This window comes from Macrobrachium rosenbergii, chromosome 10, assembly GCF_040412425.1.
Source record: "Macrobrachium rosenbergii isolate ZJJX-2024 chromosome 10, ASM4041242v1, whole genome shotgun sequence".
NCBI classification, from domain to species: domain Eukaryota; kingdom Metazoa; phylum Arthropoda; class Malacostraca; order Decapoda; family Palaemonidae; genus Macrobrachium; species Macrobrachium rosenbergii.
The window spans coordinates 32,440,731-32,467,678 of NC_089750.1; the positions used below are offsets into that span (position 1 = coordinate 32,440,731).

General features: G+C 37.4%; 1 long non-coding RNA gene across 4 annotated transcripts in view; it reads right to left on the bottom strand.

Annotated features, from left to right (window-relative positions):
- Positions 1 to 26,948, bottom strand: part of LOC136842585 (uncharacterized) — a 624,527-nt gene that overhangs the window by 469,375 nt on the left and 128,204 nt on the right. The gene's annotated exons all lie outside the window — the stretch shown is intronic.

The window sequence follows — 26,948 nt, forward strand, 5'->3', positions numbered from 1 at the left end:
GCACTGAAGAGGGAGTGTTAAAGGTGTGTGGAAGTGACCGCATAAGGGCCCCAAGTGATTTGTGAGCTTGTATATAAATTTTCTAAGCGTCCATTGACTAAGTAAGAATTCTAAGTCCAAGTTTATTGACTTATAAGATTTTACAATGTACCTTTTAAGATAAAAACTCGGTTACTACTACCCAATTAAAGGTGGAAAGTTTTATAAGAGTTTTAAGACAAGAAATAAATGTATGTAGGGAAACTTATATTTCATTTTGCAACCAAGACTTTATAACATCTTGTATTTACAAGATAGCTGACACCTAAGCACGATAAGGTGAGTGAGTGCAAAGAATAACACACATCAAGCAAGCAAGGAAGAATTCCCTCCTACAGTTTATATATATATATATATATATATATATATATATATATATATATATATATATATACATATACATATATATATATATATACATATATTATATATATACATATATATATATATATATATATATATATATATATATATATATATATAAATATATAAATATAAATATATATATATATATATATATATATATATATATATATATATATATATATATATATGCATTAAGCTACAAGTGTCCTTTAATATCCAATTCGCTCTACCTCGGAAATGATATATTTTCAGATATGTTACCCCGAGGGGAATTTTTTTAGCTGATAATAAGTTCGTCGTCTCGTGGGCTCGAACCACGGAAGACAAGAACTCAGGGCTACAGTGACACGCATTAAACCACACGGCCATCAAGTAAGCTTGTATATGAATCACGGTGATGTGATAAAATTAATTAATATATAAATAAATATATATATATATATATATATATATATATATATATATATATATATATATATATATATATATATATATATATATATATATATATATATATATATATATATATATATATAAGAGAGAGAGATCATCTCATCATGTCGCACATCCAAATCCACGGGATCTGGACCAGCTCAAAGTAATCTGTCATCAACTATGAGGATCTATCAAGTGCAGAAATCGCTGTGGGAACCAGGCAGTATCCAAGCACTGTCATCATTATTTTCTAACAAAGCTGAGCTAAACTGAATGTGAAACTCATATAATTATATAAGAAATTCATATTCAACACTCCACTTCATCTACCGTTGGCGGAACCCCTGCGCATCTAACTGACCGACAAATCTGATTTATAAGAAACCTAATTTATAAGAAAAATGTGGTTGTTATCCAACAATATCTAAAAAAAAAAAGTAACAGAGCTTTTAGCTAGAATAAAACCGAGACCCGACTCTTATAGCAAGGCCTTAATAAAAACCTTCGGAGGACACTAGACTGATCTGCCGTGGACTCCTCTGAGGGATATTCTTCACGTCAGTAATCAAAAAGCTTATGACTTTTTTCAAGGAAGGGGAGAGATCGTCCTGCACGGCAGAAAAGGTTCTCCCAAGCAACAGCTTCCAATATAACGTGGGAGAAGATGCCGTTCCTAAGACTGCCTCTTAATATAAGAAAAAGGTCGAGAGGAAGAAATCAGATATCACCAGTTTCACTATTCTATACTGGATTTAATTTCGCTGTAGATCCTCAGTCTAGGTGTTGAAGAGCCTCATTTTTAAAAACTAACCCCCAAGTCTAAGAAGCATAAGGTTCTCTTTAAATCAAAGGTTATACAGGACGAGCTCCAGACATCAAATGAGGATGGGTCGCTTATAACTTCCAGTCTGGTTTAATTCCGTGAAATATAACATGTTGCTTTAATTCTAACTTAAAGGATTTGAAGGAATCTTAATCAATATTATCTTCTACTTTTATCTTTAAGGTGTTTCCATTCTATACTACAAACCAATCTCACTTTTAAAACAATCTCACTTTTACAAATCACGCTTTCACTCCCAATGTCAAACCGGGTCTGGTATTGCAATGCCGAGTTTTCAGCAGTAGTTTTTAGAACGACTTTGAATATATTGCACTGAATTTCACTATTACAGTAAAGTACAGAAAAAGTGCGGTACACAGTCAATCATTTCTATTCATCAGATTAACCCAGACATATGCTGAATCAATTCTCCTTGATTTGCAACATGTGGCTTTTAAGGATACTATGAAAAGGCGTGTTCCCATATTTGAAGTTGACGGACGGAATAAAGAGCACCCAAATAAGTCAGTTGCAGATCGAAATGTTAAACGTAAATGTTAAACGTAAGCACTAGAAATCGACAGATTTAGACCAAGCCATCACGAAACTAAGGTCAAAGGCACAGATAGAAAAGGCATATTAATAACAATAATGCGTCACTAGGAGGTATTGCATCCACACCTATGATATGAGATAAAAACATGAACGAAAGGTGAATAGAAATTATATACGGAATGCTTTCCTGAATAACATAAATTCAACAACTAAACCGTACCTGCGTTTGAATGATTAAACCTCTGACCTTCTGGTCATGAAATTTCAAAGGGCCTCCCACTGAAAAATATTGACGTCAGACTCGGTGTTAAACATTTACTAATCTCGACTCTAATTCTTCACGAAATTAAATTTGCATAAGGAATCTAATGTTCCTTTAAAAATACATAAAAACTGTTCATGTACAACAGAAGACAATATGAAAAAAAATTACTAGAAGACGGAATGAAAAAACTCACTTTGCGGTATAAAAAAATATCACCCCCAAGGAAATCAGACATTAAGTACCAGAAACTCCGACTTCAGACAAGCATACGGGAAGTTGGGAACTTTATTACCTTCCATTTTACCAAAAAAATAACCATTAAGTTGCATCAATCAAACAGTAAAAGGGTTTCATATTTCAAAGACAAAGAAATGCGAAAGAGCACTTGGGGTTTACATCACATTTTTACCCAAACATATTCTTACTTTTGCTTCCTGCAGACTGGATGCAAACTCTTTTACGCTTTTTCTCACAAGTTTAGTTGTTAGGAGCTTCAAGAGATTCATCTTTGACAAGACAACATAACATTTATCTTTGAACAAGGAGAAGAATGGCATGTTTTTTCTACTAAAAATTCACTATATTTTCACAAGTGCCTACAAAAAACTCAGAGTGGGAATATGCCATGATAAGTGGGAGTTTGTTTTAAAAGGTTATTTATGGGATGGCTTCGGAGGCATAACTTCTGGTGACAGGTGGGATTTTTACTTGCCTTTATAAGAATTTGTTAATCAATGTTATAACTGCCACAAATTGAAGGTACAACGATTGCTAGGGCTTTAAGGATATTTTCTTTCGAAATAGTGTTGGTGCCGGTCTATAACAAGCATTAAGTAATTCTTGAATTAATTGTGTGTAGCACCACCCACGAATAAAATGGAAGGAATAAAACTGGTAGGGTTGAACTTGACTATAAGCCTGGGAGACTGCTAAAACTGACCATACAGGGTTCCCAAACAAGAATGGCAAATGAAATTTTTATGATGCCACACCTCTTTCCCCTGTATTCTCTCCACACCTGCCAGACGTAACAGAAAGGTGTAGTCTACCTGTTGATTAATAATAGGCTTATGGCCGTCTGCCGCTTCAACAAGTGCCATGTGTCTCAGGCCAAAGAACTAGTCCTACTCCTGCACCCACACAAAAAGGGCTAACGGATCGCAAGTGAAGATTTCTACTTACGGATATTGGAGTAGCGAGCTGAACAAAAGTGTTCCAGGACTTGAGAGTTGAACAAAAGTGTTACCGGACTTGACCCTTCTAAGAATGTATGGGGTCATGTGGACATGTGTCAAAACTGACAAACCTACAAATATACTGTAAGGGTGTTATACAGATACATATTATGTAGAATGAGCAAGATATGAACATAATGGTGGAAGCAGGAATCTGAATGGAAAAATGAAAATACAAACAGGGCAAGACATGGGTATTTTGGCACAAACTGTACAAAAGTAATGACTACAAATTATTATTAATATATATTATTATTATTCACAGCCTTGTTAGGTTGGTATCTCCAGGCTACAACCTGCCTACGTAGGATCAGACAGCATTACCCTATTATATTTAGGATTCCAACACCTTTAATTATCCTTCCTCCTGGCAGTAAGTAGTACGCCCTTCTGGAGCAAGCCCTAGTCAGGGTTTGTGTTTGTGCATCCAATCCCCCTTCAGGTTTCTACAGACGTAAGATTTTTCTTAGAGCTCCACTTTAGCCTTGCCATAGTCTCCCTATTTCCATCTTTAGACCTACCTTTTCTCCGCTTTTATCTTTAACTTGTGTCCAATTGTATGGCTATATCTATCAGAATTACTTACAGGTCTTTTTATTTACCAGGATTAGGTCTGGTTGTCATAACTATCACATGGCCAGTCTGTACATCATAGTCACAGCGTACCCTGATTTTTTTTTTATCTTCCATCACTCTTTCTGGTATACATATGTACCATTTGTCAGTACATGGCAGGCTATTTCCTTTCCAAATCATCCAAGGCAAGGGCTTGGTGTTTTTATCACACCTTCTTTTGCACTCATTTGAAGTCAATATTAGGTATTTACTCATGATTTAGTTGATGGTCTCCATATTCTATTCACAGTTTCTGCACATATACGATACTAATATTTGGACAGTGATTGGTGTTGTGCTGCCATCAACATGCCATCAGCTTCCTTTCTGAGTTTCACCCCAATCAGCCACTGTCAACTCCAATCTCCAGCTACATCTGAGTCTGCTCTGGTACTTGCATTAGATTTGTTTCTCATTTCTCTTTCTTTTGGCTTGTCGTCCTTTCTTTATACTTGTCTGGCTCTTCATCAACAGAGATGAGTTTTTCACTCCAAGCTGTTATCAACCAACACATCTATTGTTCTGCTTCTAATGTCGATGCCGTCCTCCATATTTTCCAATCCTCTTCCGTCTTTTCTTCTTTAAAACTAGAGCCTTGTTATATTTGTTCTTGGATATGGTGTCTTATTGAAAGACAGCAATTTTCTTGTTTTCTGTCCTTGTTTTCTAGGTCTTCATCTGTCCAGCCTACTATTCCTACACAGTATATTTCTATTGGTACACCCCATGTATTGGTTACCTTCAAAATATTCTCACCACCGACCTTGAATTAGAGTTTTGTCTTAATTCCGGAAGAGTATTCCATTTTGCTGCTTACTTTCATTTCTTGTTTTGATACTGTAAGGCTCTAGGATTCTCACATTATTATTATTATTATATTATTATTATTATTATTATTATTATTCAGAAGATGAACCCTATTCATACGGAACAAGCCCACGGGGGCCACTGACTTGAAATTCAAGTTTCCAAAGAATATGGTGCTCATTAGGATGTAAGAGAAGGCAAAGGGAAATACAGATAGAAGAAATTTCATTCATTAAAAAGAAAAAATAACTTAATATATAGATAAAAATGCATTAAAATGCAAGACGAATAGCGTTAGGGTAGTAATGCATCGCATCTTCGCTTGAACTTTTGAAGTTCCAATTGCACGACATCCTCATTAGGGAGGGAGGCTGTTCCACAGTCCATAGTTACATATATGTATCAAGTCTCTCCTATATTCTTGATGACTTTCTCATCATGGAATAGGATGCCTTTGCTCTTAACAGTCTTTCTATTTACTACATTTACAAATGCATACATGTCAGTGATAACTCCTTTTTTTATACCTTCAATTATGATCTGGACTGCTGTTACAAGGAAATCCAAGCTCTTGACACCTTTTACCCGTCATTCATGAACCTTAGGTGATTAATGATTGTACCCAGTCTTCCAAGTTGGTAGATATCTTAGGCTCCCTGAGGGCTACTGACATTAGTATTATGGAGACTATGAATAGCAGTGGTAATAGTGAACCTCCTTGGAAGATTCCTCTTATGATATTTTATCTGCCAGTGTTGGTTCCTGATGCTGTTACAGCTGTCTTCCAATGGCGCATCTTGCTGAAAAATATGGTAACTAAGTTGTATGCAGCTCCAAATACCTTTAAGCTCTCAACAGCCACGAGTGAGGGATTATTCAGGTGGCCTCCCAATCGTTAATCAATGCCATACTTAATTTTTCTTCCATATCTTTATGGTTCTTCATCACCACTTGATGGTCTTTGCTAAGGAATGGTGTTTGGAGGCGATGATGATGATAATGATGATTATTGAAGCGTAGATGAATGTATTCACTATTATCAATAGCCATGCACCAAGGCCAATTTTATCTGACGTCCATTCCTGCTTAGTTTTAATATTTTACGAAACCATGATTAGCAGGTTAATGATCTTTTAAAATTCCTCAATGCGTCTGTTCATCTTGAATGACAATAATAATTATAGTGACCTTCTTGTGCAACAAAAATGATTCAGTGACTAAGCGAAGTATCTGGGGCCACTTTAACTCCGATAACGTTGTCTTCTTCGCAACACTCATGATATACGGAGTCAAAAAGAAACATTACATCTGGCTTGCTTTCATTATCCTGAGCAAGAGACTCGGTTTCAACAATATAATTTTGTTGAAGAGATTAAGTTTAAGCAATAATAATCCGCTAAGCTACCAAATTTTACAAGAGCAGGTTATGTTCTGTAACTGAATAACTTGCAATCCAAGATGAAGATTAACAACTCCGATTAGTTCACAAACAATAAACAGCATCTCAGGTAATTATTTCCTTATTCTCTATTTACGTTTTCACACTTGAAAATACTTTCGATCCTCAGGTTCCTCGAAGCTTAGTACTGACCAGACATGGTTTCGGCAGACGAGGTGTAATTTTCTATGAACAAATAATACCTGAAAAATCTTTAATAGGAATATGTGATAGTTACGTTTTAATTTGTAACGCATTTCGTACACGTGTATGGATGCGTAGCCACGATTTTGTTGGATACAGGTAAAGAAGGCTTGACATGGTCAGATAACACTTGTTGTTGGTCTCAGCCCCAGTAACGCCGTTCAAACGTCACGGCTGGAAAGTGTGAGTACAAAGATGACTCGAAACGGCGCAAAGAAAGCGATGCACAACAACTACTTCGTCAGGAAGGCAGAGAAACCTGGTTGTCTCCAGATCCAGTAACGCTGCGAGACGCGAAGGAAAATTAACGTTGGCATTCTGATCTTTACATAAAAGCTAAAGTTCCGTGAGATGTAGATAAGTGCTACATCTACGTCTACCATACGAAAGTAAAATCTACTCACTACTCCAAAAATTTTAAGAATAAAAACAAAAAATTTTTTCTGCCTGACAGATCCCCTAAGAGTAACGTAACTCGAAGTACAATTGTTCTACGGGATGAAGATTCACAACTCTGGAAAGACAACTCATTAATGCTCCTTTTTTCTTCTTGTTCCTTACAGGCCAAAAAGACAAGCTCTTCAAAATCTTGCATTAAAAACAAAATCTCAATCACAGTCTACATCGAAAACTCTTCAGAAAATCTCAACAAAACAAGACAAACGCGTCAAGTAACGAAAACATTTTTATTGCTGCAACGCTGCGACTCGCTCGCCGTCCATCTTCTAGCTCCAAATAGAGGGGCGCACATAAAAAAAAAAAAAAAATGGTATAAAAGTATGTACTGCATCAAGTAATAAAACAATCTGAAAATCTTACAGAAGTAGAGAGAAAATTGACATCTAAACGAAGAACAAATAAATACAGTATCCAAAAATTAACAAACAATATACGAGCAAAAGAACAGAACAACTAAAAAACAAAGTAAAAGCACGAACAAAAATATTATGTTAAAATCCCTTAACGTAAATACAGTATCAAGGCTGATTTTCTTTGTTGAAGAAATTGAAGAGTCGCTATCCTCAACTCCTTGGTAGTCGATTCTTTTGTGAGGATTTTAAACTTTTCAGAAAAAAGCGCCATTTTCTACTCTTCATGAAAACGTCAACGGCAAGCAGTTACCAGTATCTGCTAAGTCACTGAAGGCGCTCCTCGAACCGACAGCTCTATATTTGTCTCCCCGCAACATGATATTTTCGACAACAAACCCCACGCATTCCAAAATCCATTCAATCAAGAGCATGTAAACCGTTTAAGAATGCAGAGAAAATAGCAGTCACTTTTTAGTTTTCTGTAAAAGAAAACTATTGAGATGGCTTTGTCTGTCCGTCCGCACTTTTTCTGTCCGCCCTCAGACCTTAAAAACTAGTGAGGCTAGAGGGCTGCAAATTGGTATGTTGGTCGTCCACCCTCCAATCATCAAACGTACCAAATTGCAGCCACCTAGCCTCAGTAGTTTTTATTTTATTTAAAGTTAAAGTCAGCCATGATCGTGCTTCTGGCACCGCAACAACACAGGCCACCACGGCCGGTTGAGAGTTTCATGGGCTGTGGCTGAGAGTTTCATACAGCATAATACGCTGTACAGGAACCCCGATTGCGCCGAAGACACTTCGGTGCATTTTTTACTTATTTATTCTAAAAAAATGACCTAATATAATATGACAGTTATTTTTTAAAACTACCTTCCGTGTGTATGGTAAATGGTTCGAACACAAATCTTACAACTCCTTCTCTGAACGTCAGTTACTCTCTCTTGGAAAAATTAGAAGTTAATTCCCCAAGTATCTTCAGATTCATCACATGCTGAAAAATTGCGTCGAGGCTTTTGAGAAGCGGACACTTTAAAAATTATATACTTTTGAGAAGAGGACACTTTAAAAATTATATACTATTTAATTACAAACGAAATTCATGCCGACTATACTGTATGCTTCAACTGAGGGACTGACGTCAGTACCATAAATATGACCGTTACCAAGAACAGCAAGTACCCAATTCTTTAACTGCGTGAGTGATAAACATAGAAGTATCATGACCCACTGAGAGCACGCTCATGGTTCCGTTACCTACAAACGGTTTTACATGAGAGTTGCTCTCACTACCGTAAAGCTCCCAGAAGGAAATCCTCCTGCCATGAAAGCTTATTTCGCGTAACTACGAGCTGAAGCAGTCGGAACTTTCAGTCAGAAAGAATCGACGGATCTCGATCCTTCAATGCAAAACACTGCTAAGCTGCGTAGGTCATCTGTGGGACTACAACTCTCTGGTGTATTATCACTTCGTAACTGAATTGGTTATAGAATTTAGGCCAAATGCCGAGCACTGGGACCTCTGAGGTCATTCAGCGCTGAAACGGAAATTGACAGTAAAAGGTTTGAAAGGTGTAACAGGAGGAAAACCTCGCAGTTGCACAGTGATTCAATTGTTAGGAGAGGGTCGAAAGTAAGATGGAAGAAAGAGAATATGAAGGGAGGTACAGTAAAAGGAACGAAAGGGGTTGCAGCTAGGGGCCGAAGGCACGCTGCAAAGAACCTTAAGTAATGCCTACAGTGCATCGCATGAGGTGCACTGACGGCACTAACCCCCTACGGGTTCATTACTACAGAAGAAAGACTAAGACTAACATGGGACAAAGATTTCATCAATACCACAGAATATAAAAAAATAGCAATTAATATTAACTAACTTGTATCAGCACTTATAACCACAATCAGGACAACACACATGAGACCAAGTTTACACCTAACAATAATACATTTCTGTGAATAGTTTCTTCCTACCAAAAGCAACCTTTTTCTGGACGGATGCTCTCACATCTTGCAAAGCTTCGGCTACATACAGTACGTATGCTATTATAAAACCTCGTCACGATTCCAAAAGAACGCTGAATCAGTCAATAAATCAATTCATTATAATGCATCATTCAATTATAAGGCAATTATGTGTAATCTATGATTATGCTCTTTTCATTATTTTAAAAACTACTCCATTTCTGCACTATGTCTAGCTTGTCTTCATGAAAACCCGAAGACTTTATGCATTTTAGATCGAGGAAAAAGCTACCAATGATAAAAATAAATATAATCAATATGAATATAAAGGAATATAATGTCAAGTCCCGTAAAAAGATTCGTAGACAGTTAATGCATACTATACAATAAAGAACTAAATGAACGAAATACATTAGCAGTAAAAAGCTAAACAACAAATACCCTCGTCATTAATGACCTACTCTGCCATTAATGAATGTCACCTCTAACCAAACAAGATGGTAATTCTTATAAATTCTTTTCTATACCTTTCTTTTTTGTTACGTCACCTTGATCAGAACATAGGCTTTAATCACTTTCATTGCGACCCCTCATAGCCATCCTGAGTTCAACCTGGAATACTCCACTGCTACTAGTGTGCAGAAATTAAGGGAGAGAGACTAACTTTCATGTATGAAACCTAAGAAACTTTAAGAAACGAGGTATCCAGCGACTTCAAATTTCACACTGGACACGGCTCTCTAACAGCCATACCAGTGTTGCCACATTTCCACACCATGGCTTCCAAGCTCGCCTAAATTTTAAATTCATTCAACCATCGGTAAAATGTAACGTATATCAAATGATATATGCCTTCCTTCACAGTCTAAAGATCATTTCCCGTAAACTTCCCTTATCAAGTTAAACACAATCACTTTTTACATTTATTAAAACAAGTTTAAACATATTTAAGTTACCTTAATTAGATGGAAATCTAAAGCTGCTGTCACTCTGTTGTAGTCTGCACTCGGCGTGTCAATCAAGACATCGCTCGATCGACTTCTGCTGCTTCATGATTCGGCATCAACAACCATTCTTTGATGGCTCTTTATTCAGTCATTATTATATAAACACACACACATATATATAAAAATATGCAAATGACCGAGAATATAGGTAAATGAATTACGTAATATAAGAATATATCTGACCACAATAAACCCCTAAAAAGAGTGTGGAAAAATTTTCCACACTTGGTGTGGCAGACCGTAAAATGCAGACGCCATTTCTGCACATGATCATCTTGTGCATCACAACTTCCACACCGATGGCCACATTCCCACGTTTCGGGAACACTGAGCCATACTCTCACAAACATCCACACTAAACGCAGCCACTGCGATCAATTTCTTCTCGAACATCAAATGACAAGAATAATGCCTTAAATACGCATCCCCACCCCCGCCCCGGCCCCCACCAATAACAAATTAATAAATGCTTGGAGAAATGACGTAGGAAGAACGGACACAAAGGCAAAGAATGTTAGACACCTTAGTTTGTCACAAAACAAAAAACAAAAAATCCTTGGGTCAGGGCGGGTGACGTAAAGCCAATCCAAATACTTGGTGCAGCCAATAAAGACCAACCCTTTCAAACGCTTCCAAAGAGCTTGACTTCAACGGCTTTGAAATTCACTTAACACTCCGCCACCGTAATTAGAACTGAATTTTCAGACTCATCAGGGACTACTTAGGGGATAACAGGATCAACGAGAGAGAGAGAGAGAGAGAGAGAGAGAAGAGAGAGAGAGAGAGAGAGAGAAATTCTAACTTAATCATATAAAAGTTCCGTTAGCCGTGGAATCTAATGTTCAATAAGTATTCTAATTCAGTGACAAACGCGGCAGTTGAGTAAAGTGTAAGAGAGGCAAAACACAAAAACACACAGAAGGAAGTTAAAAACATGACGAAAATACGACGGGTGCTACGATGAATCGCAGAATGACCAATTCCAAGAAAAGAAAACGCTGGAGGATGACAATCGGGCTCAGTGCTTCCACCGATGGAAATTCGTGGAACAATGAAACAATTCAACTCGTGTGAGAAGAGCGTCAAAATTCCTGGAAGCGCAGCTTCGAAGGTCACGCCAAAACAGGGAGCTGTGGCGCAGCAGAAGAATGAGCAGTAGGAAGTACATTTTCTTTCCGAGAAACGCTATGAACTTCCATCTGGTGAAAAAGAGGACAATGCACGCTGAATTTGATTTCCAGTCTCTTTTCAAGTCCACAGACATTAATTTCTAAATGCATAGCTGACCTTGTCCATTTGTGTACAGCAATGAGACACTTCTGAATAGTCTAACTTTATTATGCAACATGGATGTAAATAGAAAGTTTCACGGTTATATGTCATTCATATCCTCGAGTCAATAAAACAGGTTGCCCAAGCACAAAAAAATTTCGGCTACCGCATATGGAAGATTAATCTTTCTTTGTTAAATTCAGTTCAAATCTGATTGAAGTAGATAATAGTAATACATTTCATTTCTACTGACCAGTGAAATACATATTAGTCTAGGAGACAAAAGCCTCCATCTGTTAAAACAAGGGATTTACCCTACACGGTGAGCCTCTTACGTTTTGATGCATTTATAAGACAGATCAATGTATAGCACACCATAATCGGGACGGCTCTTAAAAATCTGGCCTTTCGAACATCTAAATATTGCCATAAATAGCTCTCTAGATTAATCTATCTTATTCGCGTTGGCCACTTTCATCAAATGTTATGCCATATGATTGTTTGTTTATACATTCACGTAATATTCTGGTAAAATGACCTTGACACAATAAAGATGGAAATGATATACCAAACAATTACACCTATAGGCCTTTGGACCATTTTTTAAATGAAACAAATGATGACTTTGGGAAAACTTACCGAAAAATCCCTACATCATGGTTAAATAATTAAACTACAATTCATAAAATATCATAGCTAAGATAAGGAAAATTTACCCAAATTTGCTAAATTTACTGGAAATTATATAAAAAAAAATTTATTCTAAGCTATGGGTAAAGTTTGATATTTCCATAAAACTTGGCCCAACCTCAAAAATATTCATGTAGCACCAACTTACATAAAGCACTATAAATAGTATAGTATGCCTTTAAATAATACAGTTTTCTCTCATAACTAAAATTTCCTGCCAACTGTTTACGAGTGACAAGCACAGATTTTGTTGCTTCATCTGATGGTGAGTATTCTTATTCATAACTTTTTAACGCTGTGACCATATTAGACCTACTTGCTAATAGGTTACAGCAAAAAGTTGGGGATGACACATACTGCTATTTACCCAAGATGAATGCATTTACGAGATTACTTACGCACTCCGCAAAAATGCACCAGATGAATATGAAAACCTGATTCTCAGGCTAGGGGGCTTCCATTTTTTAACAAACTATCTACGAGCAATTGAAAAGCTTATGTATGGTTCAGGTTTGAAAGAACTGTTTGTCTTCAGCAATGTACTGAAAGATGGCACAGCAGAAAAAGTCCTCTCTAGTAATGGTTACTATCAAGCAACTAACGCCCACATGCTTGTGTATGAGGCGCTGGAAGCCCTTAGGTTTGATGCATTTGAACACTGGGCGCTTGAAGAAGGAATCAGCATGGATGTAATGGTAGAAATGTCTGAATTAATGTCCTCACTGGGAAGGGAACTAAAAGAGGGTACTCCCATAATGCAAACAGTGCACAAACTTCAAAAACTTCTACCACATTTTCAAATTTTTATAGACCAGTTTGAATCTTGTAAAAAGTACAGCAAGACCTACCAGTTTTGGTGTAACTACTAACATATGATAGAAATCCTACTGTCATACATTCATGCAGAGAGGAGTGGTGAATGGCAGGAGCACTTATCAACAACTGTAGAAATAGCTGAGCATATAGCAGCTGCTGATCATACCAAATATATTAAAGCAGTAATGTGTTATCTACATGAAATGAGCAATCTTCAAACTGAGGCTCCTGAAATTAATGAGGCATTTGAACGTGGATACTTTACTGTGAAGCGATCTTCTGGAGAATTTAATGCAATCTGGACAGATATGGCACTGGAATGTTTACAGAATTGTGATGCAAATGGTAGGTCTGGTCAAGCAGGATTAAAGGGAATAACAATGAACAAGAATGCACAAATCCAGGTGGTTTAAGACTCTACCATTTTCAGCTGCAATATGAACTTCAATTAGGGTGATGGCACATATGCATACCCAAGATGAGTTTCATTATGAAGGCAGCAGTGCAACAAAGAAAAGACAATGTAACTCACATGATCACATTATATCAGCCATTGAGAGTGGCCAGATTATTAACCCATTTGTATATGGCAAAAAGCATCTTGTCTCCATAGCTGATGGCAGTGTGGCAACAGAACAAATCAGTAATGATTTACTCGAGTTAAAAAAACATGGAAAAAAGGCATTAGCTGAGTTTATGAGTAATGGTAAAGTAAAGAAATTTAATCTTCACAAATTCAAAGCTATAACACCGTGCAACAAGCCAATAACGCAAAAGAGGAAGGTAAATGAACTTGTAAATGAGACAGTGTACTTGAAACGAATGGTGATGGAACTAGAAAGAGATGGTCACTCTATGGAACTGAAGGAAGTTTTGAACCATGAATTGCACAACTACCCTCCATCTGCTGCCTCTATGAACTCATCATGTGACAGGATTGTACTAAGAACAGGGAATAAATCATCACTTTTAGGAATGTTGAAAAAAAAGTGCAGACTGACTGAGTGGCCTCCAGATATAGCAGAATGGAAGAGCAAGTCTGGCATTGTCGTGGATGCTATGGCACTGGTACGCTCATATAACCCATTCAACAATGAGCAAGGCGATACACATGCCTGCCGTATCCTTAGTGCTGTTGTGAGGAAGGAACAAGTTATAGTGAAATACACATGGTAGCAGAGAGGTATGATGGGAACATGGAAAGTGGAATCAGTTTGAAAGATGCCAGTGGATGTTGGGATAGACAAGGACATTCACAAATGGAGTATAGTATCAGTAGTAGCCATGTCATAAGAAATCGGGATAGCATTCTCGCAAGTGACAAAAGTAAAGCTCATTCGTTACAATTTTTGTATGAACAGCGGTCAAATCTGGCCCATATCATTCCAGATGGTGTAACTGTAGTCTTGATTGGTGGGTTTGAAAATAGGCAAGAGGTTAGAATAGTGTGAAACAGAAATACAAGTCTTAAAGAAAAGGACAAGGATGATGGCATCGTGAAGTTGGTATCATCCACACAAGAAGAAGCTGACACCCGTTTATTCATGTCTATAGCAACCTGTATCCATGTGGGATGTTCAAGAGTTGTAATTAAGGCATCTGACACTGACATTGCGGTGGTAAGTGTATATGTATATGATTACTTAGCAGCAAGAGGCCTGGAGGAGTTATACATGCAAACAAAAGACTATTTCATCCCTATTCATCAGATCATTGAGGTCATAGATGCTGACGAGGCAAAGATGCTTCCCTTAGTACATGCCCTAAGTGGGTGTGATACTACAGTACAGCTTCTTTTATGGTAAAAGCAAGAAAACTTTCTATGCTGCGACATATATTCATAACGCTGACCTAGCAAGAATCTGCTCCCAGTTGGAAAACGATAACATCAGTACTTCTTTAATTGACCAAATAATTACAGTGACAAAGTCAGCTACTATTGCTGCCTACCATCCACAGGAATTTAGCAATCTCAATGCACTTAGACATCACCTATATGCTAAGAAGAAGAACATACAATTATTATCACCTACAGATGATGCCTTTCGCCAACATGTTTTAAGGACCATCTTCCAAACATGTGTTTGGGTAAAATCCATGCAGACCCACCCACCGAGTGGTGCAGTACATCCTGTAGTGATGACAAAAGATTCACTACCATCATCAATGCAAAGCACACTATTTTGCAACTGCAAACGGATGTGCGTGAAGCACTGCCCTTGTAGTCATAAGCAAATGGAATGTGATGTAGCTTGTTCATGCCGTGGGTACATTAGCATGTGTGTGCGTAAGCATATGGACATGGATGATGATAATGCTTAGTTTCTCCAACCACAGATATTTAATAATTGATGTACTATTTGTTGTCATGCAAACTAATATATATATATATATATATATATATATATATATATATATATATATATATATATATATATATATATATATATGAATGTCTTTTTCTATAATATATATATAATATAAAATAAGAAGGCCCATAAAAATGTCTTTTCCTGTAATACTACAGTGTAATATATAATAAGATATATAAAACACTATATATATATATATATATATATATATATATATATATATATATATATATATATATATTATATATGTATATTTGTGTGCATCTTATTTTTTATTTGTTTCTTGTTATTATGTGCCACGATACAAATATATAACATTATACATCATATCACAGTTGACTTGACCGATAATTGGTGTGTTATTTGATTTTGTTTAGTGAAGATGGAAATGACGGATTTTGAGGTAGCATTCCATTTTGACCGAATAATACAGTTATTATTCATATGAAATACTTCTTTATATGTATATAATCCTTGACAAATTGTTATTCATATGAAATACTTCTTTATATGTATATAATCCTTGACAAATTGTTCAAATTTTAAAAAATTTTCTATAATTTACCTATAATACTTTGTGAATTACAGCTAAATCTCTGAGGAATAACATATAACTTTTTTGGTAAATTGGGAGGAAGAGTTGTTTTGCATATGATAAAAACAGTTTAAATGTAAATATATTTTATTTTCCTATATACTGTCACAAATCACACTGCCTCACGGTAATCTTACCAAAATGTTAAGTGGCTACTTGAACAAACAAGCATATGGCATAGCAGATAATCAGAGTACCCAGTGCTACTGAAATAGATTTGTATATGGCTCTATTTATGGCAATATCGAGATGTTCGAAAGGTCAGCTTTTCAAGAGCCTTCCCGATTATGGTGTGGGACACACTCCTCTTCTATCATAAATATGCATACACTCATAAGGGGCTCACTGTGTAGGGTAAATCTCAATTTTGGTGACTGGCAATACTCGCAGCGCAAGAGATTCCCAGCACCTGAGGAACCAATTAGCCAATTTCGACAGCATCTGTGGGCGTGCGCGAGCGCAATATTTATATCATAAATCCTTTTACCTTCCGTTACCACCTATAGTGAGGGTTGTACGACCCATTTTTTGATGAAATGGGGACAGATTGGACAAAAGTACCATATTTTTTTTAGGTGGTCTACATACTTTATACTTGCAGATTTTGATATGTTCCAAGGTAGCACAGCAATAGCTTCTGAGAAATAGACGATTTAAATCACAAGGCCTGGCGACAGCGGGACAAATTATTGGTTGTGTCTTTTACAACCAACATTAATCAAATGAAAAAAAGCTCTTCGAAGAGATTCATTACTTGAAATGAGTCATCCAATAAGCTACTGGACTAAAACAAACTAAGATTTATAATTTTGGATTTGCAGCGACATTCTGTTATGGCTTCATTTTTCAGCCATGAAAACCACCCATTCCCCCCTTATTTGTCTGACAGAGGAAAACTTCATCTCGGAAAAAAATCTAATCTGCTTATATGTTTAACAAAGACAGTACAGGCATCTGCTCCACACCTACTGGACGATGTTCAGCCATATGACACAACTGAGCTGGCAGAAGCCTTAGAACAACTCAATGAGGATGAGCAACATTCAGAAATGATAGTCCTTGACGCTCCTCCTGAGCTACTCTCATCTTTGAGAAAACATGTGAGAAAGATCTACCGATACTTTTGATGTGAAGGTGCTTGACGGCGCAGCTGTGGTGCACCTTGTTCCTGTTAGTGGCATGAAGGCATTTGAGGACTATGCTGCCAACATGTTCTTGCCTCATGTGCAGCATCAGCTTCACACTGCAGACAGGGTTGACACTGTTTGGGACAGGTATCTCAAAAACACTATCAAAGGTTCTGCTAGAGAAAAGAGAGGAAAAGGCATGAGAAGGTAAGTGTCTGGCAAGAACAAAATCCCAGGACAGTGGCAGGACTTCCTGCGTGGTGCAGAAAACAAGGAGGAATTCTTTGTATTTCTGACCAAGAATATCGAAAGCAATGAATTTCCTCCTGGCAAAACAGTGGTGGTGACACAAAGAGAAAATGTTGCCATCGGAGGAAGTGACAACGTCATACCTGCCCACAACCATGAAGAGGCCGATACCAGAATACTCTTCCATGTGCAAGATGCATTACAATAAGAATCAAAGACTTGCTTTGTTCGCACCGTGAACAACGATGTTATTATCATATTGACTGGCAAGTTTTACCACTTGCAAGACACATGCCCGACGCTAAACATTTGGGTTGGGTTTGGCACAGGAAGGAGCTTTTCCTACATTCATATCAACGCTCTGGCCATAATTCTTGGCAAAGAAATGTCAACTGCCATGCCAGTTTTCCAAAGCTTCACATGCTGCGATACAATATCAGTCTTTCTTGGAAAGGGAAAAGGGCGTGCCCGGGAGACTTGGAAACCTTTCCCTGATGTGACCAAGGCCTTCAATGACATCGCCAGTCACCTCTTCAAAGAAGTGGACATCACTGATGAGAACTTCAAACTTCTGGAGCGCTTCACCGTACTCATGTACCAGAAGACAAGTGGACTTGGGACTGTAAATGAGGCTCGCAGTGAAATGTTTCGCCAACAAAACAAAACCATGGACACTATCCCTCCCACACAAGGTGCCCTCCTGCAACACACAAAGCATTGTGTCTACCAAGCTGGAATCTGGACAACAAGCGATCAGTGTCAGCAGCAAACACCAACTCCAGAAAGATGGGGCTGGCAAATGGATGCAACCACTTATTGTTGGATTCCACAGTGGACAACTTTACCAACTACTTCAGAAGTATGTAGTGAACTTGTCAAGTGTAGCTGCAAAGCTGCTGCTGGCTGTACTGGAAGATATTCTTGCAAAAAAGCCCAGTGAAGATGTACAGACCTTTGCAAGTGTAACTGCATGAAGAATTAGATGTCATTTTTATATAAACATTTGACCTGGTAAAATCAAACGTTTTGCAGCAAAGCAGCTGCGCAGTGACAGAACATTAAGCCTTTAATCCTTTGTATCATACTTGTTTGAAAGTGATGGCGTCTATTATACCACCTAATAATACTATGCTATCCTAAATTTACGGTGGTGGTGTTTTGAATTTACAGTCATTACAGTTTTCATGTGCTGATACCACTCTTATATTGTTTTCGGCATCCTGATCTGATAACAGGACAATAATTTAGTTCAAAACTGCACAACAATTATGGTGAAAGATAACATATGCATTTTTGTTTAATTACACATATACTTAGGTTTGCATAAAAAAAAATAAATTTAGCATTACCTGCTGGCAGAGAGACATTTTAAGATAGGAAAATGTATCTGAATAAGTCAACCATAATCTCCATAGATAAACTGTCATTTTCATTCCATCATACACTATGCTCACTTATTAATATGTTCTTCATTCTCTCTTCTTTCATACAAATTCTTTGTAGATAGCCTGTTCGGATTTCTGTGTCTTTAATTTGTCAAAATAAGACAAAATGATCTATAAAGATTAACCATTAGCAAGCCGAACAAACTTTTTGTTGAGTTTTTACATTTGTCACGTCATCATTTTTATACATGTCACGTGAGAGCATCAGCTGAGATGGATTTTGTGGAACATATCAAAAATTGTTGCTACCGGAATTAACAACATCTACACAAGTTTGATGCTTCAGTCCCCTCTGTCCCCATCATTTTGCTTACAGCCCTCACTACTACCAGGAAATCTTGCTAGCAGATGCTTCCTATCGCTCGCATTTGCTAGTTCCCATATCTGTACCTACCCATACCCATAACAATATCTGTATCCATACCCATATCCATTACATACCCATACCCATACCATAACTATACCCACAGCCTTCATGTTCCACCCTTAATAAGTTCCCATTCAAGTTCCACCCTTAATGGTCTCTCTTCATATTCCACCCTATATAAGTTCCCCTTTCATGTTCCACCCTTAATAAGTTCCCCATTCTAGTTCCACCCTTAATGGTCTCCCTTCATATTCCACCCTTAATAAGTTCCCCTTTCATGTTCCACCCTTAATAAGTTCCCCCTCCATGATCCACCCTTAATAAGTTCCCCATTCATGTTCCACCCTTAATAAGTTCCCCCTCCATGATCCACCCTTAATAAGTTCCCCATTCATGTTCCATACTTAAAAAGTTCCCTATTCATGTTCCACACTTAATAAAGTTCCCTATTCATGTTCCACACTTAATAAGTTCAATATTCATGTTCCACCCTTAATACGTTGCCCCTTCATGTTCCATGCTTAATAAGTTCCCCTTCATGTCCCATCCTTAAAAAGTTCTCCCTTCATGTTCCACACTTAATAAACTCTCCTTCATGTTCCATTATTAAGTTCTCCCTTCATGTTCCACACTTAATAAGTTCCCCTACATGTTCCATCCTTAAAAAGTTCCCCCTTCATGTTCCACACTTAATAAGTTCCCTTCATGTTCCACTCTTAATAAGTTCCCTATTCATGTTCCACCCTTAATACGTTCTCCATTCATGTTCCACACCTAGTAAGTTCCCCTTCATGTTCCTCACTTAATAAGTTCCCATTCATGTCCCACCCTCAGAAAGTTCCCCCTTCATGTTCCACACTTAATAAGTTCCCCCTTCATGTACCATCCTTAAGTTCTCGCTTCACGTTCCACACTTAATAAGTTACCCTTCACATTCCATCCGTAAAAAGTTCCCCCTTCATGTTCCATACTTAATAAGTTCCCCTTCATGCTCCATCCTTAAAAAGTTCCCCATTCATGTTCCATACTTATTAAGTTCCCCATTCATTTTCCATCCTCAGAAAGTTCCCAGTTCATGTTTCACACTTAATAAGTTCCCCTTTCATGTTCCATCCTAAAAAAGTTCCCCCTTCATGTTCCACACTTAATAAGTTCCCCTTCATGTCCCATCCTTAAAGAGTTCCCCCTTCATGTTCCACAATTAATAAGTTCCCCTTCATGTTCCATCCTTAAAAAGTTCCCCCATCAAGTTCCATTCTTAAAAAGATCCACCTTCATGTTCCATCCTTAACAAGATCCCCTTCATGTTCCATCCTTAAAAAGTTCCCCTTTATGTTCCGCCCTTAATAAGTTCCCCTTCATGTTCCATCCTTAATAAGTTCCCCGTTATGTTCCATCCTTAATAAGTTCCCCTTCATGTTCCATCCTTAAAAAGTTCCCCCATCAAGTTCCATCCTTAAAAAGATCCCCCTTCATGTTCCATCCTTAAAAAGTTCCCTTCATGTTCCATCCTTAATAAGTTCCCCTTCATGTTCCATCCTTAATAAGTTCCCCTTCATGTTCCATTGTTAAAAGTTCCCCTTCATGTTCCACACTTAATAAGTTCCCCTTCATGTTACACAATTAATAAGTTCCCCTTCATGTCCCTTCCTTAAAAGGTTCCCCCCTTCATGTTCCACACTTAATAACTTCCCCTTCATGCTCCATCCTTAAGTTCTCCCATCATGCACCACACTTAATAAGTTCCCCTTCATGTCCCACCCTTAAAAAGTTTCCCCTTCATGCTCCATCCTTAATAAGTTTCTATTCATGTTCCATCCTTAAATAGTTTCCCTTCATGTTCCATCCTTAATAAGTTTCCTTCATTCTCCATCCTTAATAAGTTCCCCTTCATGTTCCATCCTTAGGAAGTTCCCCTTCATATCCCATCCTTGAAAGGTTCCCCCCTTCATGTTCCACACTTAATAACTTCCCCTTCATTCTCCATCCTTAAGTTCTCCCATCATGCTTCACACTTAATAAGTTCCCCTTCATGTCCCATCCTTAAAAAGTTCCCCCTTCATGTTCCAACCTTAAAAAGTTCCCCCTTCATGTTCCATCCTTAATAAGTTCCCATTCATGTTCCATACTTAAAAAGTTTCCCCTTCAAGTTCCACACTTAATAAGCTCCCCTTCATGTTCCAACCTTAAGTTCTCCCTTCAAGTTCCACACTTAGGTTCCCCTTAATGTTCCATCCTTAAAAAGTTACCCTTCATATTCCATCCTTAATAAGTTCCCATTCATGTTCCATCCTTAAAAAGTTCCCCCTTCATGTTCCACACTTAATAAGTTCCCCTTTATGTTCCAACCTTAAGTTCTCACTTCATGTTCCACACTTAATAACTTCCCTTTCATGTTCCATCCTTAAAAAGTTCCCCTTCATGCTCTATCCTTAAAAAGTTCCCCCTTCATGTTCCATCCTTAATAAGTTCCCCTTCATGTTCCATCCTTAATAAGTTTCCCTTCATGTTCCATCTGTACTAAGTTCCCCTTCATGTTCCATCCCTAAAAAGTTCCCCTTTCATGTTCCACACTTAGTAAGTTCCATATTCATGTTCCATCGTTAAAAAGTTCCTCCTTCATGTTACACACTTAATAAGTTCCCTTTCATGCCCCATCCTTAAAAACTCTCCCCTTCATGTTCCACACTTAATAAGTTCCCCTGCATGTACCATCCTTAAGTTCTCCCTTCATGTATCATGCTTAATAAGTTCCCCTACATGTTCCATCCTTAAAAGGTTCCACATTATGTTCCACCCTTAATAAGTTCCCCTTCAAGTTCCATCTTAAAAGTTCCCCCTTCATGTTCCATCCTTAATAAGTTCCTCTTCACGTTCCATTCTTAAAGTTCCCCCTTCATGTTCCATACTTAATAAGTTCCCCTTCATGTTCCATCCTTAAAAAGATCCCCCTTCATGTTCCATACTTAATAAGTTCCCCATTCATGTTCTATCCTTAAATAGTTCCCCCTTCATGTTCCACATTTAATAAGTTCCCCTTTCATGTTCCATCATAAAAAAGTTCCCTATTCATGTTCCACTCTTAATGAGTTCCCCTTCATGTCCCATCCTTAAAAAGTTCCCCAGCATGTTCCACACTTAATAAGTTCCCCTTCATGTTTCAACCTTAGGTTCTCCCTTCATGTTCCATACTAATAAGTTTCCCTTCATGTTCCATCCTTAATAAGTTCCACCTTCATGTTCCAACTTTATAAAGTTCCCCTTCATGTTCCATCATTAAAAAGTTTCCTATTCACATTCCATCCTTAATAAGTTCCCATTCATGTTCCATCCTTAATCCCGTTTATGTTTCATCCTTAATAAGTTCCCCTTTATGTTCCATCCTTAAAAAGTTCCCCCTTCTGTTCCATCCTTAGTAAGTTTGCATTCTTGTTCCATCCTTAAAAGGTTCCCCCTTCATGTTCCACACTTAATAAGTTCCCCTTCATGTCATCCTTAAAAAGTTCCCCTTCATGTTCCATACTTAATAAGTTCCCCTTCATGGTCCATCCTTAAGTTCTATCTTCATGTTCCATCCTTGAGTTCTCCCTTCATGCTCCACGCTTAATAAATTCCCCTACATGTTCCACTGTTAAAAAGTTCCCTGTTATGTTCCACCCTTAATAAGTTCCCCTTCAAGTCCCATCCTTATAAAGTTCCCCCTTTATGTTCCACACTTAATATGTTTCCCTTCATGTTCCATCCTTAAAAAGTTCCACACTTAATAAGTTCTCCTTCATGTTCCATCCTTAATTTTTCCCTTCATATTCCACACTTAATAAGTTCCCCAACACGTTCCATCCTTAGAAAGTTCCCCGTTCATGTTCCACACTTAATATCTTCCCCTTCATGTTCCATCCTGAAGTTCTCCCTTCATGTAACATGCTTAATAAGTTCCCCTACATGTTCCATCCTTAAAAGGTTCCACATTATGTTCCACCCTTAATAAGTTCCCCTTCAAGTTCCATCCTTAAAAAGTTCCCCTTCATGTTCCACACTTAATAAGTTCCCCTTCATGTTCCATCCTTTAAAATTTCCCTATTCATGTTCCACAATTAAGAAGTTCCCCTTCATGTTCCATCCTTAAAAAGTTCCCCATTCATGTTCGATCCTTAATAAGTTCCCCTTCATGTTTCATCCTTAAAAAGTTCCCCGATCATGTTCCACACTTAATAAGTTCCCCCTTCATGTTCCATCCTTAAAAAGTTCCCCATTCATGCTCCATCCTTAATAAGTTCCCCCTTCATGTTTCATTCTTAAAAATTTCCACGTTCATGTTCCATCCTTAATGAGGTCCCCATTCATGTTCCACGATTAATAAGTTCCCCTTCATGTTCCTTCCTTATTAAGTTCCCCTTCATGTTCCATAATTAAAAAGTTCCCTGTTCATGTTCCACACTTAATAAGTTCCCCATTCACATTTCACACTAAAGTTCCCCATTCATGTTCCATCCTTAAGAAGTTCCCCCTTCATGTTCCACACTTAATAAGTTCCCCTTCATGTTCCATCCTTGAAAAGTTCCCCCTTCATATTACATCCTTAAAAAGTTCCCCCCTTTATGTTCCATCCTCAAAAAGTTTTCCATTCATGTTCCACACTTAATAAGTTCCCCATTCATGTTCCATCTTTAACAAGTTCCCCTTCATGTTCCATCGTTAAAAACTTCTCCCTTCATGTTTCACACTTAATAAGTTCCTATTCATGTTCTATCCTTAATAGGTTCCCCCTTCATGTTCCACACTTAATAAGTTCCCTATGAAAATTCCACCTTTAATAAATTCCCAATTCATATTCCACCCTTAATAAGTTCCCCTTCATGTCCCATCCTTAAAAAGTTCCCTCTTCATCTTCCACACTTAAGTTCCCCTTAATGTACCATCCTTAAGTTCTTCCTTCATGTTCCACACTTAAGTTCCCCTTCATGTACTATCCGTAATAAGTTTCTCTTTATGTTCCATCCTTAAAAAGTTCCCCCTTCATGCTCCATGCCTAATAAGTTCCCTTTCATGTTCCATCCTTAAAAAGTTCCCCCTTCATGTTCCATAGTTAAAATGTTACCCCTTCATGTTCTATCCTTAAGTTCTCTTCATGCTCCACTCTTAATAAGTTCCCCTTCATGATCAATCCTTAAAAAGATCCCCCTTCATGTTCCATCATTAAAATGTTTCCCCTTCATATTCTATCCTTAATAAGTTCCCCTTTATGTTCCATCCTTAAAAAGTTCCCCCTTCATTTTCCATCCTTAATAAGTTCCCCTTCATGTTCCATCCTTAAAAAGTTCCCCCTTTATGTTCCACACTTAATAAGTTCCCCTTCAAGTTCCATCCTTAAAAAGTTCCCCCTTCATGTTCCATACTTAATAAGTTCCCCTTCATGTTCCATCCTTAAAAAGTTGTCCATTCGTGTTCCACACTTGATAAATTCCCCATCATGTTCCATCCTTAAAAACTCTCCCTTCATGTTCCACACTTAATAAGTTCCCTATTAATGTTCCACCATTAATAAATTCCCTATTCATATTCCACCCATAATAAGTTCCTTCTTCATCTTCCACACGTAATAATTTCCCCTACATGTTCCATCATTAAAAAGTTCCCCATTCATGTTCCACCCTTAATAAGTTTCCTCTTCATGTTCCACCCTTAATAATTTCCCCCTTTATGTTCCACCCTTAATAAGTTCCCCCTTCATGCTCCATCCTTATTAAGCTTTCCCTTCATGTTCCACCATTAAAAAGTCCCCCCTTCATGTTCAATCCTTAATAAGTTCCACTTCATGTTCCACACTTAATATGTCCCCCTTTATGTTCCACCCTTAATAAGTTTCCCCTTCATGTTCCACAGTTAATAATTTCCCCCTTCATGTTCCACACTTAATAAGTTCCCCCTTCATGTTCCACACTTAATAAGTCCCCCTTCATGTTCCACCCTTAATAAGTTTTCCCTTCATGTTCCACCCTTAATATGTTCCCCCCCTTCATGTTCATGAAGCTTTGGAAACTAATTAAAACAACAATTGTTTGCAGAAAGCTTGGGCAACTCAATAGGACAGTAAGGGCTGATTCACACCTGACACTCACGCTCACGCTCACGTGCACGCAATTGATCGCGCTCAAATATTCTTTAATGATAAACAAGCAGAGTATTCAAACCATCCAGTCAATCATTTTCGCTCAACTCCAGTCACGGTCACAGTCAAGCTCACGATCAAAGCCAAAGATATTTTGAACGTGCTCAAACTTGAGCGAGAGTAAGAAAATTATAATGAAATGTAGACTTTTTTTGAATTTGTGGACTTTTTTTTTTTTTTTGGTAGGGTAATTTCTTTTTTACAGTATATGGAACTTTTTTGCTTTTTAAGCAAACTTCTATTTTCAGTTCAAACAGGAAGGTTCGTTTTTTATTTAGCCCTATACTGAGTCCAGAGGTGGACAGAATATTTGCATAGCATTTGCGAATATAATTATATTTGATAATAAATTCATTAATTAATTTTGTGGTTTTTTTTACTTTAAACATACAGCCAAACTTTCTCTTGAAGATATCGATTCTCTGAAATAGGTGTCTTCCTTCATTATATCTGATCCAATTTTGGACAAAATATACTCGAATGTCCCTTTTGGCATGCGGAAATAATTAAAGAATTTTTCTTCGTCATCTATAAGATGGGGATATAAAGTGTTATATTCTCCTTCACTCTTCACTAGCATAGGATGCACCCAAAATCTCCTGCTTTTTCTCTCTCCCTCTTCCTCATCCAGCGCTATGGCTATACCCGCTAATTCTAGAGCCGAAAAATCACACATGGTTCACCAATGCCAACACAAAACAAACTGAGCTCAGGAGAGCTTGAGCGGCATATGTGAACACACCAGTAAAATGAGCTGAGTGAGAGCTTGACCGTGACTTGGGCGTGAGCGTGAGTGTCAGGTGTGAATCAGCCCTAAATGTTATCAGAAAGCTTGGGAGGTTAAATAAGACAATAAATGAAATGAAAAATGCTCGAGCAACTAAATAAGACAATAATTGCTACCAGAAAGCTTGGCCAACTACATAAGAATAAAATGTTACCAGAAGCTTTTGCAATTAAAAAAGACAATAAATTTTATAAGAATTAAATAAGACAATAGATGTTATCAGAAATCTGGCAACTAATTAAAAAGACAATGAATGCTGAGTCACGTTGCCCATGATAAAAACAGTGATTCTTAGTGTACCCATGAACCTATCATACTACGATAAGGTAGAGTTTACGTAACGATCAAGGTAACAAAGTTTACAATGACGATGAAAGTGTATGTGATTTATTTATGTAAGACACATGCATAATTATATATATATATATATATATATATATATATATATATATATATATATATATATATATATATATATATATATATATATATATAT